The sequence below is a fragment of the Hylobates moloch genome, unplaced genomic scaffold (genome assembly GCF_009828535.3).
Source record: "Hylobates moloch isolate HMO894 unplaced genomic scaffold, HMol_V3 SCAFFOLD_2, whole genome shotgun sequence".
Classification (NCBI taxonomy): Eukaryota; Metazoa; Chordata; class Mammalia; order Primates; family Hylobatidae; genus Hylobates; species Hylobates moloch.
Genome location: NW_026652277.1, coordinates 35,344,333 through 35,365,571, shown reverse-complemented (window position 1 = coordinate 35,365,571; position 21,239 = coordinate 35,344,333). Strand labels below are relative to the sequence as shown.

General features: G+C 38.6%; 1 long non-coding RNA gene across 1 annotated transcript in view; it reads left to right on the top strand.

Moving 5' to 3' along the window:
- The first annotated feature begins 2,925 nt into the window (after positions 1-2,925).
- The window catches only part of LOC116457414 (uncharacterized), a 126,628-nt gene continuing 108,314 nt past the window's right edge, over positions 2,926-21,239 (top strand). Inside the window, exon 1 of the long non-coding RNA XR_004245030.2 lies at positions 2,926-2,988. This is a non-coding gene — a long non-coding RNA (uncharacterized LOC116457414). The remainder of the gene's footprint in view (positions 2,989-21,239) is intronic.

Below are 21,239 nucleotides of genomic sequence, written 5' to 3'. Positions count from 1 at the left end.
AGGAGGTTTTGGGCTGAGATGATATGGTTTTCTAAATATACAATCATGTCATCTGTAAACAGAGACAATTGGACTTTCTCTCTTCCTATTTCAATACACTTTATTTCTTTCTCTTGCCTGATTGCCCTGGCCTGAACTTCCAATACTATGTTGAATAGGAGTGGTGAGAGAGGGCATCCTTGTCTTGTGCCAGTTTTCAAAGGGAATGTTTCCAGCTTTTGCCCATTCAGTATGATATTGGCTGTGGGTTTGTCACAAATAGCACTTATAATTTTGAGATATGTTCCATCAATGCCTATTTATTGAAAGTTTTTAGCATGAAGGGCTGTTGAATTTTGTCAAAGGCCTTTTCTGCATCTATTGAGATAATCATGTGGTTTTTGTCTTTGGTTCTGTTTATGTGATGGATTATGTTTATTGATTTGCATATGTTGAACCAGGCTTGAATCCCAGGGATGAAGCCAACTTGATCATGGTGCATAAGCTTTTTGATGTGCTGCTGGATTTGGTTTGCCAGTATTTTATTGAGGATTTTCGCATCGATGTTCATCAGGGATATTGGCCAGAAATTTTCTTTTTTTATTGTGTCTCTACCAGGTTTTGGTATCAGGATAAAACAAAATTTTATCAAAGGTAGTACAATGTATTAAGGAGTAGAATTTTTAAAGTTATATGCATTTTTCATAGAAAATTAATAAACTAAATAAATTTTGTGGTTTGTGTGGCTGACTCAGATTTAGCCACAGACTCTCAGTATTATATATTTACATCCATAAGGCCTCAAGACATATTTAGGTAGAAATTGAGACACACTGAATACCTTATGTTGTTTTTATTATTCTAAATGTTCTAACAACTGTGTATGGTAGTCAGGGCAGAAATTTAGCAATCTCATTTTTACAGGGGAGGAATCTGTAGCTAAAAATAATTAAATTATTACCATAAAATAATAAAATGTTAAGTGGTAGACCCTGTCCCACATCTTTTAACAAGTCTAAATCTCCTTTCTGAATTCTGTCTTAATAATAGTTGTGATGGACAAAGAATCAGAAAGGAAAAGTAGTTAAGGCAGAGACAACAATGGACTTAAATCATTAAATCAGGAATCCATGTTCTTCTCCAATTCTAATATATACTTTTTCTCGTTTATATACATTCATTTTAATACATTTTATCACTAGGGAACTTTCAATATAGCTCTATTGCCAAAAGTATCTGGCATGAATCACTCACAGGATCGATCGATCTATCTATCTATCTATCTATCTATCTATCTATCTATCTATCTATCTATCTATCTATCTATCTATCTATCTATCTATCTATCTATCTATCTATCTATCTATCATCTATCTATCTCTATCATATACCTACCTACCTACCTATCTAGCTATTTATTTGGCTACCATGAGTGAAGTGCAAGAATCAAAAGCTAAAGGAAATATTCCATGATCACAATAATGACTACAATAAAATTATTCTCTGCAAGACAGCAGTGGCCTGGTGTGATCTGTACTGGATGCTGCAATATGAAAGTAATGCAGTATATTAGCCAAAGGATCTCAGCAGCATATGCAGCTGTTAATTGACAAAGATAAATTCAGCTGGTACATGAACTCATACCATGAACCATGTTTTATATTTCAACAATTTATGTGAAACTGAATGCAGCCCACATGACATAACAAAACACTCTCCATTGCCACTTTATTTGTATCCTAAGTACTTGGATGGTTTTATGCTTCTTGCAGACAAACTCATTACTTAAACGGGGGTCAATAAATAAACCCCTCAAAATTATTGAGATGTTCAGTTATTTTTGTATGTCTACTAAACAGTCAATCCAGTTCAACTCAAATTGAGAGAATTATTTTAAATTTGAGTTTAAATTTGGTATTTTTTAAAATAAAAATTTGTAAAATTCAAATGTTCAAAAACTAGTGTTAATGGAATAATAATGACTTAAAATGAAATGTATAGTCAGAAAAATCTCTTCATAGAGCATATATTTCATCTGTTAGGCAGACTGGGTTATGCTACAGACACTGTTTAAAATAGATATTGTTTTTTCCTAGTATACACATTTTGACTCTTGCCTGAGAATCAGAAGGAAGTTTTTTATAAAAACAAAAAAAGTATAAATAACATTTTTTTCTCAATTTTTGTCTCACTTTACTAAATATGTTAACATGTATTCTATCATTTAGTTCTCACAGAAAAACTAGTAAATAGGCATTTTTGTCTGCATTTTCCATAAAAGTGAGTCCAGATTTACAGCGGCTGAACAGCTTGCCCAAAATCACACATTAGAATTGGTATTTGATCCCAGGTCTATGCAAATATTCCAATATAAGTGCTCTTAACCAATGTTTACTATATTTGTCTCTCAATGAGTATAGGAAACTTTTAAAAAGCAACAAAGCTCTGGTTTTTTTAAATTTTCCAAGCACAGACAATCATGAAATTTGACTAGCAGACAGACTCTAAGGTGACTCCAGCCTCACAGGAAAATACCCGCCTGCTGATATTCACACTCTTGCCTAATCCCTCCCCTTGAGTGTAGGTGGCACCTGTGTGACTTGTGCCTAATAGTATATGAAAAAGTGATAGAATGCCACTCCTATGATTACATCACATTATATAAATCTTGCTAGTCGATTGCTTTAGTGCTTCTCCTTGCTGGTTCAATGAAGTAAACAACTATGTTGAAAAAGTCCACATGGCAAAGAACTGCTGGTGGCCTATAAGACCTGAGGGCAGCCTCCAGCGGAAAACAGACAGGCAGAAAAAAGTCAGGGTCTTCAGTCTCACAGCTACAATGAAATGAATTCTGCAACAACCTGATTGAGCTTGAAATCTGATGCTTTCCCAGCTAAGCCTCCAGATAAAAATGCAGCTCGGTTGAAACCCTGGCTGTAGCCCTGCAAAAACGAGCAGAGAACCCAGCCAAGTTGTGACTGGAGACTCCTGACTTATGGACAATAAGAGGTAAGAAATGTGTGTTGTTTTATCCACTAAGTTTATAGAAACTTGTTATGGAGTAGAATAAAACTAATATTCTGGATGTGAAACTGCATTGTCAGCAATATTTCAGAAAGTAAAAAAAAAAATCTTTATTTCATTTCACTTGCATCTGAATTATATCTGTGTGAATTCTCCTCTCTTGAAATGTATACTCTAGACCTCTGGGATGACCTTAACTGTCTTGACCTTGAGACTTGGAGCAAATCCCAAAACAAATAGTGTTCAGAGTGTCATCCTGTAAAGTGTACAAATAGAAGTTTTCCTTTCTTCAAGTTAAAGTATTTTTATTCTGCAAGTGAGAAATCATCTCCTGAGTCATTATTATCCAACATCAAGTATACAATATTTGAATTGAGATTTTGCTAACTTGCCAGGAAAAAAAATTAACAATGTTCTTTTATTTTTCTTGTTGTCCCTTGATTTTCTTGAGTGCCCTTTATAAAAAGTCAAGATATACTCAGGGAAAGGGTACTGAATTTCAGAGACTTTGGGGTCATGTTGCTTAATTTCAGAAACTATTAAATGTCAGAGAGCCACCTGAAAGGAAGGTGAATATGTTTGGTAATGGAATTCTTTTGGTTGCTATTACGTTTTGAATAATGTTTGGGAGAAATTTAGCCAGATGCATTGACAAGCACTGCAGTGTTTCCAGATATTGTCTGTATAGTTTTTATCACTGCCATAACAAACATTACAAACTTAGTACCTTATAACAACACAAAATTATTCCCCAGTTCTTTCTTTTTTTTTTTTTTGAGATGGGGTCTTTCTCTGTCCCCTAGGCTGGAGTGCAGTGGTGCGATCTTGGCTCACTGCAACCTCCACCTCGTGGGTTCACGCCATTCTCCTGCCTCAGCCTCCCGAGCAGCTGGGACTACAGGCGCCCGCCAACACGCCCGGCTAATTTTTTGTATTTTTTTTTTTTTAGTAGAGACGGGGTTTCACCGTGTTAGCCAGGATGGTCTTGATCTCCTGACCTCGTGATCCACCCGCCTCGGCCTCCCAAAGTGCTGGGATTACAGGCTTGAGCCACCGCGCCCGGCCTATTCCCCAGTTCTATAGGTTAAAAATCAGTAGGTTTGGCTGGTTTCTTTGCTCTGGGTCCCACAAGGCCAAAATCAACATGCCATCAGGGCTTTATTTGTTCTGGAGGTTCTTGGGGAGAATCCATTTCACTGCTTCTTAGAATCCAATCTTTTGACAGAGTTCAGTTCCATGCAGTTGTGCTACTGAGATACTGAGGCTCTCTCCTGTTACTTTGCTGGATGTTGGATGAAGGTCATTCTGTTTCTAGAGGCTTACTACATTCCTTGGCTCATTGCCACCTTCCTCCATCTTCAAAGCAAGCAACAATGGCTCAAGCCCTTCTCACATTTCAAATTTCTCTGCCTCATCTATCTCCTCCCTTTCTCTTCTGCTGGATCTCTGATTGTAGGCAGAGAAATTTCTCTGTTTTTAAGGGTTCTTGTGGTTAGACTGAGCAAACCTGGATAACCCAGGATAACCTCCCCATCTCAAGTACTATAACCTTAATTATATCTGCAAAATCCCCTTTGCCATATAACCATAATACATTCACAAGTTCTGGGAATCAGGAAGTAGGCATTTTAGGGAGTCAGCATTCTGTCTACCATATTACTCTTCAGATAAAGTTATAATTTAGTAACAGACAGTTGTATAGAGCCACAAGCATTTTTAAGTTAGGGGCAATTAATTGGATCAGCCTGGAATAGGGCACACAATCTTGATTACACATAATGTAAAAAGCACAAAGCAGAAAAGCATATAATTTCTTATAGCACATTCTCTCTTTCCTGTACAAAGACCCATCTGAAAGTTTCTCTATAGTTACAAAAATTTCTAAAGCTTTGACCTTATGCTTTTAAGAGCTAGCTGTCTAACAATGACACATTCTTCTATTTTTCTCTTTACCCTGAATGTTTAGTTCACTGACATTTAAAAAATCATAGTAATACAAAATTTAAATTTTTAACCATTTTAAGTGTACTATTCAGAGGTATAAAATATATGCACAATGTTGTGTGACCATCACCACTATCTATTTCTATATTTTTTGTTTTCTGAAATAGAAACTATACCCTTTGAGCAAAAACTCCCATTTCCCCTCCCCAACCCCACCTTTAGTAACTTCTATTCTACTTTCTGTCCCTAAAATTTTTCCTGTTCTAGATACCTCACGTAAGTTGAAATACGTAATAGTTTCCCTTTTATGTCTGGATTATTTCAGTTAGCATAATGTTTCAAAGTCCATCCATGTTGTAGAAGGTATCTGAACCTCATTCCTTTTGATTGTTGAATAACATTCCATTATGTGTATATCAAATTTTGTTTATTCATTCATCTGCAGAAGGACAATGGGATTGCTCCCACTTTTGGCTATTGTGAATAATGTTGTTATAAACATGGGCACACAGATAACTCTTTGAGATCCTGCTTTCAAGTCTTTCAGGTATATACTCGAAAGTGGAATTGCTGGTTCGTGTGGCAAATTATATTTTTAATATTTTGAGGAATTGTTTTCCATCGTGGTTACATTATTCAACATTCTTACCAACAATACACAAGGCTTCCAATTTCTCCACATTCTTCCCAATACTTAAATACTTATTTTCTGCTGAGTTTGTTTTAGTTTTTTTTTTTTATACTAGGTATCCTACTGGGTGTGAAGTGGTAGCTCATCATAGTTTTGATTTGCATTTACCTAATGATTAGGATGATTAGTTCTGTGGTCTGAATGTCTGTGTCCTCCCAGCCCCCAAATTCATATGTTGAAACTTAATCACCAATGTAGCATTATTGAGAGGTGGGTCTTTGGGAGGTGATTAGGTCATGAGGCATCTACTCTCATGAATGGGATTAGTTCTCTTATAACAGAGGCCTGAGGAAGCTTGTTCACCCCTTGTGTCATATGAGGACACACAGGAAAGATCATCTATGAAGCTGAGAACCCTCATTAGATGCTGAATATGGTGGTGTGTTGATCCTGGACTTTAAAGCCTCTAGAACTGTGAGCCATAAATTTCTGTTGTTTATAAATTACCCAGTCTAAGGTATTTTGCTATAGCAGCCTGAATGGACTAAGACAATGAATGATTTTGAATATCTTTTTAATGGTTTGTTGGTCATTTGCATGTCTTCTTTAAAGAAATGTCTATTCACCTCCTTTCCCCATTTTAATTGGGTTGATTTGTTTTTTGTTTTGGAATGGTATGAGTCATTTATTCTCAATATTAAACCAATATTATATATATGATTTGCAAAATTTTTCTATCATTCTATGGGCTTTTTACTCTCTTGAGAATAATCTTTGATGCACAAAAATTTTTAAATAAGTTCAATTAATCTACTTTTGTTGTTGTTGCCTGTGCTTTTGGTATTATATCTGAAAACCCATGACCAAATCCAGGGTCATGAAGATTATCCCTCTAAGTTTTTGTCTGAAAAGTTTATGGTTTTAGCTATTAAATTCAAGTCTTTGATCAATTTTGAGTTCTCATTGATTCTTAAGCTTATAGTTTATGGTTTCATTTTTCAAGCTTTTGATTCAGACAAAAAATATATTGCTCACATTATTATTATTATTTTAATGGTTTGGCAGCAGAAAGAATTCCTCCTTTTTTAAAAAAGTGGAAATCTAATAAATGAATAGTATGGTATTGGGTTTTATCTATTTTAATAAAGGTAGTGGAGAATGAAGTTTATAGATATTTTATAAACTATGGCCATCCAACTTTTTCTCATTTCATTTCAAAATTCACACACAGAAATCCAAAGAGCTAAATGTTTTTCTGCTCTGTAAGAAAGTTGTTAAATTTGTGTATTTACCATTGTGTAATGAAGAATTAGTCTGGCATCCCCATTTCCTGGGAGGTAACCTTTTAACTCTTGGAACTTCTTGAGTGTTATGGGTATCTTTGTTATCCATGATGGACCCCAGTCACAACTGATGTGTATGCTAATGAGGTGACTCAGGGCGGGCCCTCAGATCACTTATGCTAATGAGATTACTCAGGGTGGAGACTAGTTATGTCAGAAAAACCACCCAAAATTAGAGGATTTTGGGTTTTGAGCCAAGTGACATCAACCCTTCCTCTGGGGAAGGCTTTGAGATTGAGTTTATCCACATGGCCAATGTTTCAACAATCATGTGTACCCAATGAAATGTCAACAAAACTTCTGGACACTGAAGCTTGTGTGAACTACCTTGGTTGTCAGTATTCTTTGAGCATTGTTGTTGATACTGAGAGAGTAAGACATCCCTTTGGACAATGGAGGCTTTGTAAATGGAACTCTTGCAAACTCTCTTCTATGCATCTCTTCTTTTTTTTTTTTTTTGTTTTTTTTTGAGACGGAGTCTCGCTCTGTGGCCCAGGCTGGAGTGCAGTGGCGCAATCTTGGCTCACTGCAAGCTCCGCCTCCCGGGTTCACACCATTCTCCTGCCTCAGCCTCTCCAAGTAGCTGGGATTACAGGCGCCTGCCACAATGCCCGGCTAATTTTTTTGTATTTTTTTTAGTAGAGATGGGGTTTCACCGTGGTCTCGACCTCCTGACCTCGTGATCCGCCCACCTCGGCCACCCAAAGTGCTAGGATTACAAGTGTGAGCCACCGCGCCTGGCCCATCTCTTCTTTTTTCTTGTTCTCATTTGCATCCTGTTGCTATAATAAAATTTTAATGATATAAGAAGGATTTTCAGTAAGTTCTGTGTCTTTTCCATAAATTGTTGAACTTAAGGGTGGTCATGGGAAACCCTGAGGTAGCTGGTCAGAACTGAGAGTGGCTCTAGAAACCCCAAACTTGGAGCTGATAATTGAAGTGAGGGCAGTCTTGTAGAGAACTGCACCTGATATGGTTTGGCTGTGTCCCCACCCAAATCTCATTTTGAATTGTAATTCCCACAATGCCCATGTGTCATTGGAGGAACTGGTGGGAGGTAATTGAATCATGGAGGCAAGTCTTTCCCATGCTGTTCTGGTGATAGTGAATAAATCTCATGAGATCTGATGGTTTTAAAAATGGGAGATTCCCTGCACAAGCTCTCTCTCTCTCTTTACCTGCTGCCACCCATGTAAGATGCGACTTTCTCCTCCTTGCCTTCCAGCATGATTGTGAGGCCTCCCCAGCCACGTGGAGTTATAAGTCCCTTAAACCACTTTCTTTTGTAAAGTGCCCAGTCTCAGGTATGTCTTCATCAGCAGTGTGAGAACAGACTAATACAGAGCTTTTACCCTCCAGTTTTGACAAAGTCCAGTGCCTATTCAAGTACTGTGTGACAAAGGAGATAACTGGTTATCTACATGCTAGAATTGCCCTAGTACTCAACTCTCCCACCACAAGCAACTTAAATTCTACCATTAGAATAATACAATGAAAAACCACATATCTCCAGAGAAGTCTTTTAAAATTCAAATGCACCTGTGATCGGTAATGTATCAAATGTTTTTAATCACCCATACCTAAAGCTATTTATTCTGTTAGATTAGTAAAAGCAACCTACAATCACAATGTGAAGGAAGAGGAGTTTCAAGAAAAGATAGTAACCTGAGACAATTTTCCAAGTTAGGGTTTCATGATGAGCCCTGGTGGGCATTATGTACTCTGGAGATGTAGATGGAAGAATGAGATTGTAAAGAGATGGGGAAAAATGCTGTTAAGAGTAGAGTGGGAGTGTCCCCAAAGCAAATCACCAGCTTTATCATTTTTCTTCGGGTTAGCTATACATTTTGAAAGAAAAATCTCCAGTCTCAAAATTTCCATAAGATGAAAAGCATATTGTTTGTTTGTTTGTGTTTGTAAAAAAGCCCTCTTATGTTTATTCTCCTTAAAACAGATAACATGAAAATAGCAGGGCAATCTCAAGCCATAAACCAACAGTAAAACACAATGACCTTTATTTGTTGCTATACATACTTGCTGAATTATAGACAAATGAACTGAGTAACTGTGAAGCAGACTCATGTGCTCCACTAAAGGGAGTTCTGAGTTGTGAAACTCATGAATTAAATATTCATTGAGCAGTACCCATATTTCACCTTTGTACTAAATTTTATAGGGTATTCAAAGGAAAAATTAGGATCACACTATTTTCAGGAATCTTATAATTATGTTAGAATTATATATAATTATATTTATAATTTATAATTAATTCTAATAAAGATGGTGAAAAAAGATGAACAAGTACAGAAACATCTTAAAATCACTAGTTCTTTCTGGATAGGTGTTTCAGGAAAGCTTTTTATGTAAGGTTATTTCTGAGAAAGAAACATGTAGCAATGTTACAGGAATATCATGACAGGCTGCATATTTTGGAGAGACAGAATAAAGTATGGCATATTTGAAGAACAGAAGTAGTAGATGCACAGATTAAAAGACAAAGTAGGACAACTATAGAAAATAGAAGGGCAGTGTATTAGTCTTTTCTCATGCTGCTAATAAAGACGTACCTGAGACTGGGTAATTTATAAAGAAAAGAGGTTTAATGGACTCACAGTTCCACGTGGTGGGGGAGTCCTCACAATCATGGTGAAAGATGAAGGAAGAGCAAAGGGACATCTTACATCGTGGCAGGGAAACTCTCATTTATAAAACCATCAGATCTTATAAGACTTATTCACTACCATGAGAACAGTATGGGGGAAACTGTCCCCATGATTCAATTATCTGCACCTGGCGCTGCTCTTGACACGTGGAGATTATTACAATTCAAGGTGAGATTTGGGTGGAGACATAGCCAAACCACATCAGGCAGTATCTGGCCATAAGTCAAGAGTTAAACCCATTGACCTTTATAAAGCTATAGAAAAGTTCAATAAAGGAAGCCAAATAAAGAGTTAACAGGAACAATAATAACTGTTAAAAATAGAAAAAGACTGGCTTTAGTGTGGAAGACAATTAGATGGGAATGGAATAGAGGCAAGGAAACAAGTTAGAAGTTTATTACAATACTTTGCTAAATGATGAGTCCATAATTGATTTTATGGAAGCAGGCAAATGGCAGTGAAGGAAAGGGTAGAAATTGAAAATAATACAAGGATTTTATTTCTCAGTGATTAGGTGATGGTATCAACCATAAAACATGTATACCTACACACACACCAAAAGGTGACTAACTTCTTGTTGTTGGAGGTGGTGGCTACAGATTGAAAGTTTTTCTTTCCTAAAAATGTATGTGTTGGAATCCTAGCCCTCAAGGTGATGGTATTAGGTATTAGGCTTTTGGAAGATGATTGGGTCATGACAGTGGAGTCCTCATTAATGGCATTAGTGCCATTATAAAAAGTGCCTGAGAAAGCTCCATTCCTTCTGCAAGGACACAGTAAGAAGTCTCCATCTATGAACCAGGAAATGGGCCCTCACCAGACAGTAGATCTGACAGTGCCTTGTTCTTGGACATCCCAGCCTCAACAAGTGTGAGAAATAAAAGTCTGTTGTTTAAAAGCATCATAGCGGCCGGGCGCGGTGGCTCACGCTTGTAATCCCAGCACTTTGGGAGGCCGAGGCGGGTGGATCCCGAGGTCAGGAGATCGAGACCACAGTGAAACCCCGTCTCTACTAAAAAAAAAAATACAAAAAATTAGCCGGGCGTGGTGGCGGGCGCCTGTAGTCCCAGCTACTCGGAGAGGCTGAGGCAGGAGAATGGCGTGAACTCGGGAGGCGGAGCTTGCAGTGAGCCGAGATTGCGCCACTGCACTCCAGCCTGAGTGACAGAGCGAGACTCTGTCTCAAAAAAAAAAAAAAAAAGCATCATAGCTTATATTTTGCTACAGCAGTCCAAATGGACATGATCATAGGTAAAAGTGGTCTTATAATTAGTTCAGTTTTATCATGTGGTATTTTAGGTATCTGGAAAATTCAAGTGTACATCTTCATAAAATAAATAGAGAGATAAGCATAAAACTCAGAAACAAGAAAAACTACATTGTGACTTATTTATTAATAGTTCAGGGTCAATATTATATTGATTCCAGTTGAAGCCTAGGAGTAGATGAAATCACCCTGAGAAAATAGATTAGATAAATGGAAGACGAAGAAGAAAATCAAATCCATAATCCTGAAAAACACTAACTCCAAATAAGAAGGAATAGACAGACAATCCTGCAAAGAAGATTGATATAAAGAACAAGCTAAAAAGTAGAAGGAAAATAAGGAGAAAGTGGGGTGGCAGGCAAAGGAAAAGCTTTTCCCAAAGTGGCAGCTAACAATGTCAATTACCACATGAAAGTCACATAAAAAATACTGAAAATTGTAAATTGCATTTAAGAATTAAAGGTTATGGGTAGCTTGTGTCATAGGGTTAAAGCTTGACCCCTGTGACTTAAAGAAGAAGTAAATGGAGACAGCACAGTCCAGCTTGGCTGAAAAGACCAGAAGTTGTTGAAAAGCATGCAGTGAGAGGCTTGAACCTGTGTGCACATTACAGAAAAAGACACTCTTGCATATCTGAAGGACAGAGTAATGGATACAGAAAACCACTAATGGAAAAGAGTTGAGATGGATTCAAGAGTTTAGGGGGAGGGTGAAGCCTCACAGTTAATGTGAATACATGATGTGCTGAATATGTGAAAGAAAGATTACTCTGGGCTGGAGGAATCTGAGAGAAATTCCTGGAGGTCTCGAGGCTTGTGCAGGACCTTAAATGCAGACCAAAGTTAATGGGAAAGAAGGTGCAAGAGCGTTCCAGGCAAACAATGCAAGCATGGTCACACAAATTACTCATCAATTTCAGAGAAGCTTCATGGTGTGAGGATCTAAAAGTAAAATCTGAAACTTGAGAAATTTTTTTTTCCAGAATGTATCCCATAAATTAAACTACAAGAGTTTTGTAGCTAATCGAATGGACTGAAAGATATCGCCATGTTTTCCTTAATTTACTATTGTATGCTTATTTTATTATTGTATAAACAAGAGAAGATTATATGCCACAAAATATAGTACTTAAACTCATCACATGGAACTAGGATACTTACATTTATTTCCTTTCCTTTTATTTTTAAATTGTAGGGCAATTGTGTTTATTTTTAATTATCATAAAAGTGTACTCGTATAATATAAACATTGTTTTTTATTTTTATTTTTTCCTCTACGTTTTAAATTTTTTTAGAGATAGAGTTTTGCTTTGCCCAGTTCTATTCTAGAACTCCTGGGCTCAAGTGATATTCCTGCCTCAGCCTCTTGAGCAGCTGGGCCTACAGGCTTGTGCCATCACTCCTGGCTATATAACAGTTATTTTTAATAAAGATAATATATAGAAAAAAATCACTCATAGTACTTCCATCCAAAGATAGTGACTACTGTAGATAATAATCATATTTTTTCTAGTAAAAAACCTTCTAGTCTGCACTTTTTACATAATTGAGATGCTACAGATAGAGACATATATAGAGAGAATTCTACTTTAATTACATACATTTATAACGTTTTTCATGTGTTTTAAAAAGTCCCATAAAACCTTTTGAAGGGCTGCAAAACATACTCTACTATATTTAGACATTTGTCTATTATTAACAACTCAGTTGTGTTCATTTCCATAATTCCAAGTAATACTTATGTGCATAAATTATTGTCTACATTGGATATCGTTACCTTAAATAAATTTACAGGTATTATATTATAGAATCAATGAATGGAACTGACATATCTTGACCATCAACTTCTTTATCAAAATTGTAAAATATTTGTTTTATATTTTTTAATGAATGATCAAGGAATCATCATTCCCATATATGCTTCCAACTTCTTTTTGAAGGCTATTTTTTCTTGTTGGGGCTCTTTAATATTGTAATGTTACATGAAATTTGTGGGAAATTATTTTGTGAAGGCACTTGGTTTGTTCAGTTGAACTGAGGAACAGAAGTAAAATAGTTACAGTAAATACCTGAAACAGTGGTGCACATCCACTGTGATGCATGGCAACTAAAATAAAATATAATTTCTAATGGCATTTAGAACAGAAGCACATTCTATCAAAGAGTGTATGTGGAAGAACGCTTGCTTGGAACCTGAGTCTGCCTGTGCCTCCCAAACTCAAAGTCAAAATTAATAGGGAACTTCTATTTATTCAATAGCTTAATGTAAATTTCATGACAAATGGTAGCATTCACTCCTAGATAGAGGAAGAAAGAAATAAAGAAAAAGAGTGAGAGAAGAAGAAAAAGAAAAGAAAAGAAGAAAGAATGAACAAAAGAAAGAAAGAAAAAGAAAGAAGAAAGAAAGAGAAAGAAAGAAAGAAAGAAAGGAGAGAAAGAAAGCATGATAATTTTATGCATCAAATTGAGTAGGCTAAGGTGCCCAATTGTTTGGTCAAATATCAGTCTAGATGTTGCTGTGAAGGTATTTTTTAGATGTGATTAATATTTAAATCAATAGACTGAGTAAAGCACATATAATGTTGTTGGGCTTTATTCAATAATTAAAGGCCTCGTCTGAGTTCCTTTGAAATGCTGTAACAAAACACCTGAGACTACGTTGCTTATAAACAACAAAAACGTATTTCTTATAGTTCTGGAGGCTGGGAAGTTCAAAATCAAGATATTGGCAGGTTCTGTGTCTTATGAGGGCCCTCTTTACCCTAGATGGTGCCTTCTAGCTATGTCCTTACATGAGAAAAAGACTAGCTAGCTCTCTGGAGCTTCTTTTGCAAGGGGACTAATGAGGCAGAGCCCTGGTGACCTACTCCCTCCCCAAAGGCTTCACCTTCTAACACTATCAACCTGGGAGTTAGATTTCAATGTATAAATTTGGAGGGGCACAAGCATACAGACCACAGCAGGCCTTAAGAGAAAAGACTGAGAGGTTCTCTAACAAAAGGGGCATTTTGTCTCCAGATTGCCTTTGGACTTAAGACTACAGCATCAATTTTGCTGAAATTTCCACCTGCCATACTGCCTTATAAATTTCAGACTTTTTAGCCTCCACAATTGTGAGAGCCAATTCTTAAATATAAATCTCTCCCTGAGAGAGAGTGATCAAGATCCTACTGGATCTTTTTCTCTGGAGAATCCTAATACAGGTAAATGGGTAAGTAGATAGATGGATGGATGAGTAAATGTATGGATGGATGTGAATGAAGAGATGGATACATAGATAAAGAAACGCTGCTTCCAAGTGGTCTGAAATTGTATGCTGAAAACACACTGGAAGAGTAGTCAAAAGAACAGGGTTTAAATCCTGGTTCTACCATTTACTAGCTGTGTGGTCCCCGAAAAATCTTTTAATGTCTCTGAGTTAGTTTCCTCATCTGTAAAATAGGTCAATAGTATATTCTCTACTATCTTGTCAGGATGTTATAAAGATTAATAATAAAAATAATACACATAATGACTGCTAATAGTTATTAGGTGTTACCTATAAGCCACATAGTAATCACTTTGCATACATGTCATTTACTCCTCACCAAACATCTTCAAGGTAGATAAAATTATTATCCTGATTTTATGGCATAAAATCTTATCTCAAATATTGTTTCCTCAGAGAGCTCATTCTTGATCATCTTACCTAAAGTAGCACTCCCTCAGTGGAACTCGAATTCCCTCTCTGTTTAATATCTTGAATACTAATAACAATCAAAGATTATCTTGCTTAAATGACTTGTTTACAGTTTCACTATTAACATGGCAGACAGTAGGTGCTTGTGTAATACTTGATGAATGAATGAATACATGCATGAATGAATGCATGAATAATTGAATAAATGAGACTTGTTTGGGGGAGGTGTGAGTATGATAATTCAACATATGTAACCATTCAAAATTTAGAATCAAAAGCTCTAGAGATGAACACGACTACAGTTTACACCACTACAAATGTGAAAGAACTTCAAAGACTCATCTCTACTCTTGCTGAAGGTGCTAAGTCTCAAAGCCACTTCTCTGGCTCCCACTTCCACTTTTCTATAGAGCCAGAAGCTGGGAAGCTGGGATAAAGCAGGAGGATGCACTCATGAATGGTACTTTCTCCCTGAGCAGTACTTACTTTAAAAATATATATTATTCAATGTATAATGTTGACTCTTGCCCTCCTATATAATAATTATCTTTTTAATGCATCCCAGTCCTTCAATGAAACAGTTCCTTTGACCTGTACATTTTGGTGTTGGTTTTATTTGAAGGACCTAGATGACAAAGAGGAGGAAGGATTTCGTCTGCCTCCATTTCTCCAGTAGCTCTCTGGACAACATGCTGCACCCTAAAGAAAGAGGGAGTTTCTAGAAGGTAATCAGTATTTTCAGGAGAGGAAGCCCAGTGATGTTAGGTACCTGTGCAAATCAAAGGCTACCAAGAACTAGCACCTGTATTTCCTGATCACAGTCTAGGGTAAGCCAACCTCAAATGAATAAACAGGAGATTGGGGAGGAATATGAGAGGAGGGTATTTAAATAAAAATTTTATTCATGGGGGAACTGTCACTGGACAGATCATGAATTGCCCAGGTTTACACTTTAATAGCAGAGAAGGGTCTAGAACTCTACTAATTCTTTCCACCATATGGTGTTTCAACTTTTTTCTTAACTGACAACAAGAATTACATAGCTTCTTCTCAATAAATACATTAGAATAACAAAGAGAAGAAAATGATATTTCAGAATATGATGAATACTTGCATTTGGCAAGGCATTCTCTTCCAAGAGGCCTAATTAAGTTATAATTTCAAAGGATTCTTCAAGTGATTCTCTGATGGTGCCTTTACTATATTTTCACATGTCACATCTTATGCCCCCACCTAAAATGATGTTACACATGGTCCAGCAGCTGTTGTAACCAGGCATCAACTTTCACCTTTATTTAGGATTTCACTGAAATTCTGATTTAGTCAATCTTATCTTTAAATGCAAAGTCAAAATAAAAATACTACTTTCCCATTTCCAGGATTAATGTTTTTAGATCCAAGCTACAAAGGACCCTCTCCATTTGGCATCTTATGGGTTGAAGTTTGAGATCCCATCCAGCAAAATTAAGCATGACCTGGTAGACTGGTGAGTCTCCTGCTTGAGAAGCTGCACTTGAAAGTTCTGAGGAGGATTGTTGAAATGACTCAGGCCCTCAACCTGGGTGAGACAAGCCAAACTCTGATTTGATATGACACAATATGCCAAACCTCGTGCTTACCCTTCAGCTTTAGTGGACAGTTTGTGAGCTATTGATCTCAAAGGACTTATTTATCTTTTTTATGACAACTCAAGGTATTATTAGCTTTTCTTTCCTAAACACACTCTTATCCAGAATCACGGGTTCCTTCCTTTTTCTGGGATATGCTTTTGTGTTACTTTTGCATTCTTTCTATTTTCATTTTTTATTTCCTGGACCCTCGTTCTTACTCATTCTTTTCTCAGTTTTTGAACAAAGAATCCACAAAAGGAAAACTATATTTTAATGCATAGTGGCATTGGCACCCTGTCATTTCACAAGAATGTAACAAATGCAGACTCCCCTACCAAGTATGCATGGTTTTCCATAGGCCTTAATTATATATTTATTTTAATTGAAGAAAGTGATCTGCTGCAATAAATTTTGTCACAGTGTTACTGTGAAAACAGTACCTGAGATGGTTAATACTGAGTGTCAATTTGATTGGATTGAAGGATACAAAGTATTGATCCTGGGTGTGTCTGTGAGGGTGTTGCCAAAGGAGATTAACATTTCAGTCAGTGGACTGGGAAAGGCAGACCCACCCTCAATCTGGGTGGACACAATCTAATCAGCTGCCAGTGTAGCTAGAATATAAGAGGCAGAAAAATGTAAAAAGAGAGGCTGGCCTAACCTCCCAGCCTACATCTTTCTCCTGTGCTGGATGCTTCCTGCCATCAAACATCAGACTCCAAGTTCTTCAATTTTGGAACTCAGACTGGCTCTCCTTGCTCCTCAGCCTGCAGACAGCCTATTGTGGGACCTCGTGACTGGTGTGAGTTAATACTTAATAAACTTCCATATATATATACACACACATATGTATATTCCATTAGTTCTGTCCCTCTATAGAACTCTGACTAATACAGATATTGGTACCAGGAGTGGTTCTAGAGGAATAGAATATTAAGGATTGAATTCTTTCATTGGTTTGGGGGTTTCTGGGGTTGGCTGCTTTTATGATTACAGCCCAAAACGCTAAGGACCCTACTTCTAATAGTATGGAGAACATTGATAGTCCTTGGCATGAACTGTTTAGAGAGTTATGCAAAATAAGTGCACTGACAATCCTGATTCATCGCTCGTGAGAGGCAAGTTTAGTGACTCCATACATAATACCTTTGACCATATGTGGAGAACCAAGGAACATAAGGAAGTTGGTTGGTTGCACCTAAGTTCAGTGGACAAAGTGATCATAGAAAATGATGAACTCAGGGATTCTATCTCCCAGCTTCAGAAGCAGATACTGCGCCTCAAATCTGCTAAGATTGACCTGAGTGAGAATCTTATCTCCTGTAGAGAAAAAGCTGAAATTGTGGAAAAACAGACACAAGCTCTTATCATGTGAGTGGCTGACATGCAACAAAAGGTGCAGGCACAGCCTCACCAGATGTCTACTGTTAATGTGAGGACATTGATTGGAAAAGAATGAAGATTCTGCCACTTGGAATGGGAATGTGTAGGGGGCCCTGATGAAGCTGGGGACACTGTTTGTAAATTCTGATGAACCTTTTTTTGTCAGAAGAAACAGCTTTCCCATCCCCAGTAGTGGAAATATCCCCTGCATGACCCATGCTGCCATCAGCTTTCCACATTTGTCTGAGGAGATAAACCCTGCACTGCCTGAGGCAACAGTGATGGCCTCCCCTGAACCAGTTGCCAAGCAAGATAATGTTGATTCTCCTCAGGAGCCACCTCCAACACCCCTGTTTGCTTCTAGACCTATAACTAGACTAAAGTCCCAGCGGGCCCATAGAGGTGAGGTTGAGAGTGTGACCCATGAGGAAGTGTGCTACACTCAAAAAGAACTTCTTGAGTTTCCTAATATATAAGCAGAATCTGGAGAATATGCATGGGAATGGATATTAAAGGTATGGGATAATGGTGGAAGGAACATAAAGTTGGATCAGGCTGAATTTATTGATTTGAGCCCACTAAGTAGGGACTCAGCATTTAATATGGCAGCTCAGGGAATTAAAAAAGGTTCTAACAGTTTATTTGCTTGGTTAGCTGAAATATGGACTAAAAGATGGCCCACTGTGAGAGAGCTGGAAATGCCTGATCTCCCTTGGCTTAATGTAGAGGAAGGGATCCAAAGGCTTAGGGAGAGGGGGATGGTGGAATGGATTAGTCACTTTAGTCCTACTCATCCCAGCTGGGAGGGTCCAGAAGATATACCCTTGACCAATGCCTTGCAAAATAGATTTGTGAGGGCAGCACCTGCATCTTTGAAGAGCTCTGTGATTGCTGTTCTCTGTATGTCAGATCTAACAGTGGGAAGCACAGTTCTCTGTATGTCAGATCTAACAGTGGGAACCACAGGCACTCAACTATAAAATTTAAACACAATGGGAGGCCGGGCGCGGTGGCTCAAGCCTGTAATCCCAGCACTTTGGGAGGCCGAGGTGGGCAGATCACGAGGTCAGGAGATCGAGACCATCCTGGCTAATATGGTGAAACCCCGTCTCTACTAAAAATACAAAAAATTAGCCAGGCGTGTTGGCGGGCGCCTGTAGTCCCAGCTACTCAGGAGGCTGAGGCAGGAGAACGGCATGAACCTGGGAGGCGGAGCTTGCTGTGAGCCAAGATCGCGCCACTGCACTCCAGCCTGGGGGACAGAGCAAGACTCCGTCTCAAAACAAACAAACAAACAAACAAAAAACACAATGGGAATAATTAGATCCCAAGGTGGCAGGGGCCAAGTGGTGTCACTCAACTGTCAAAGGCAGGGTGGGCATAGCTACCATAATGGACAGCAAAGGCAAAGTGGCAGACAGAATAGTCTGACTCATGTAGAGCTCTGGCAGTTAATCACACTGTTCGTAGAGGTGAAACTGATAGGAGCCTACTGCATTCCTACGTAATTTATATAAGCAGAACACTTCTAGATCGATTGGACAAAAGACTACTTTGAATTATAAAAACAGAATCACAGCCTCAATCAATTTCCAGACTTGAGCCAGTTTAGAGACCAAGAAACACTTGAATAAAGGGGAGGCCAGACCCCATTATATTACCAACAATTTAGACAGTGAATCATTCTCCCATTCTTCCCCAAGGAGACCTATGTCCTTTTGCCAGGGCAATTGTAGATTGGGGAAAGGGAAATGATCAGACATTTTGGGGACTACTGGACACTGGCTCTGAGCTGACGCTAATTCTAGGGGACCCAAAAAGTCATTGTGGACCTCCAGTTAAACTAGGGGCTTATGGAAGTTGTGTAATTAATGGAGTTTTAGCTCAGGTTTGACTTACAGTGGGTCCAGTGGGTCCCCGGACTCATCCTGCAGTCATTTCCCCAGTGCCAGAATGCATAATTGCCACAGACATACTTAGCAGCTGGCAGAACCCCCACACTGGCTCCCTGACTGGTAGGGTGAGGCCTATTATGGTGGAAAAGGCCAAATGGAAGCCATTAGAGCTGTGTCTACCTAGAAAAATAGTAAATCAAAAATAATAGTACATCCCTGCAGGGATTGCAGAGATTAGTGCCACCATCAAGGACTTGAAAGGCCCAGGGGTGGTGATTCCCGTCATGTCCCCATGCAAGTCTCCCATTTGGCCTGTGCAGAAGACAGATGGATCTTGGAGAATGACAGTGGATTATCATAAGCTTAACCAAGTGGTGACTCCAATTGCAGCTGCTTTACCATATGTGGTTTCATTGATTTGAGCAAATTAACACATCTCCTGGTACCTGGTATGCAGCCAATGACTTGGCATTTGCTCCATTCCTGTCCATAAGTCCCATAAGAAGCAATTGGAATTCAGCTAGCAAGGCCAGCAACATACCTTTACAGTTCTACCTCAGGGATATATCAACACTCCAGCTTTGTGTCATGATCTTATTCGAAGAGATCTTGATCACTTTTCACTTCCACGAGATATCACACTGGTCCATTACATTGATGACCTTAGGCTTATTGGATCCAGGGAGTAAGCAGTAATAAACACACTGTACTTATTGGTGAGACATTTGTGTGCCAGTGGATGGGCAATACATCGGCTAAAATTCAGGGACCTCTACCTCAGTAAAATTTCTACGGATCCAGTGGGGTGGGGCCTATCGAGATATTCCTTCTAAGGTGAAAGATAAGTTGCTGCATTTGGCCCCTCCTACAATTAAGAAAAAGGCACAACACTTACTGGGCCTATTTGGATTTTGGAGGCACCACATTCCTTGTTTGGGTGTGTTCCTCCATCCCATTTATCAAGTGGCTTAAAAGGCTGCCAATTTTGACTGGGATCCAGAATAGGAGAAAGTTCTGCAACAGGTCCAGGCTGCTGTGCAAGCTGCTTTGCCACTTGGGCCATATGATCTGGCAGATCCAATGGTGCTTGAGGTATCAGTGGCAGATGGGGATGCTACTTGGAGCCTTTGACAGGCCCCCATAGGTGAAACACAATGGAGGCCTCTAGGGTTTTGGGACAAGGCCCTGCCATCTTCTGCAGATAACTACTCTCCTTTTGAGAGACAACTGTTGGTCTGTTACTGGGCTTTGGTGGAAACCGAACATTTGACCATGGGTCATCAAGTCACCATGTGATCTGAACTGTCTATCATTAACTGGGTACTTTCTGACCCATCTAGCCATTAAGTGGGTCATGCACAGCAGCATTTCGTCATCAAATGGAAGAGGCATATATGTGATCGGGCTCAAGCAGGTCCTGAAGGCACAAGTAAGTTACATGAGGAAGTGGTTCAAACACCTATGGTCTCCACTCCTACCACCTTGCCTTCTTTCCTCCAGCCTGCACTGAGGGCTTCATGGGGAGTTCCCTATGATCAGATGACAGAGAAAGAGAAGACTAGGGCCTGGTTCACAGATGGTTCCACATGATGGGCAGGCACCATCCAAAAGTGGACAGCTGCAGCACTACAGCCCTTGTCTAGGACATCCATGAAGGACAGTGGTGAACGGAAATCTTCCCAGTGGGAAGAACTAGGAGCAATGCACCTGGTTTTGCACTTTGCATGAAAGGAGAAATAGCCAGATATGCAATTATATACTCATTCATGGACTGTAGTCAATGGTTTGGCTGGATGGTCAGGGACTTGGAAGAAGCATGATT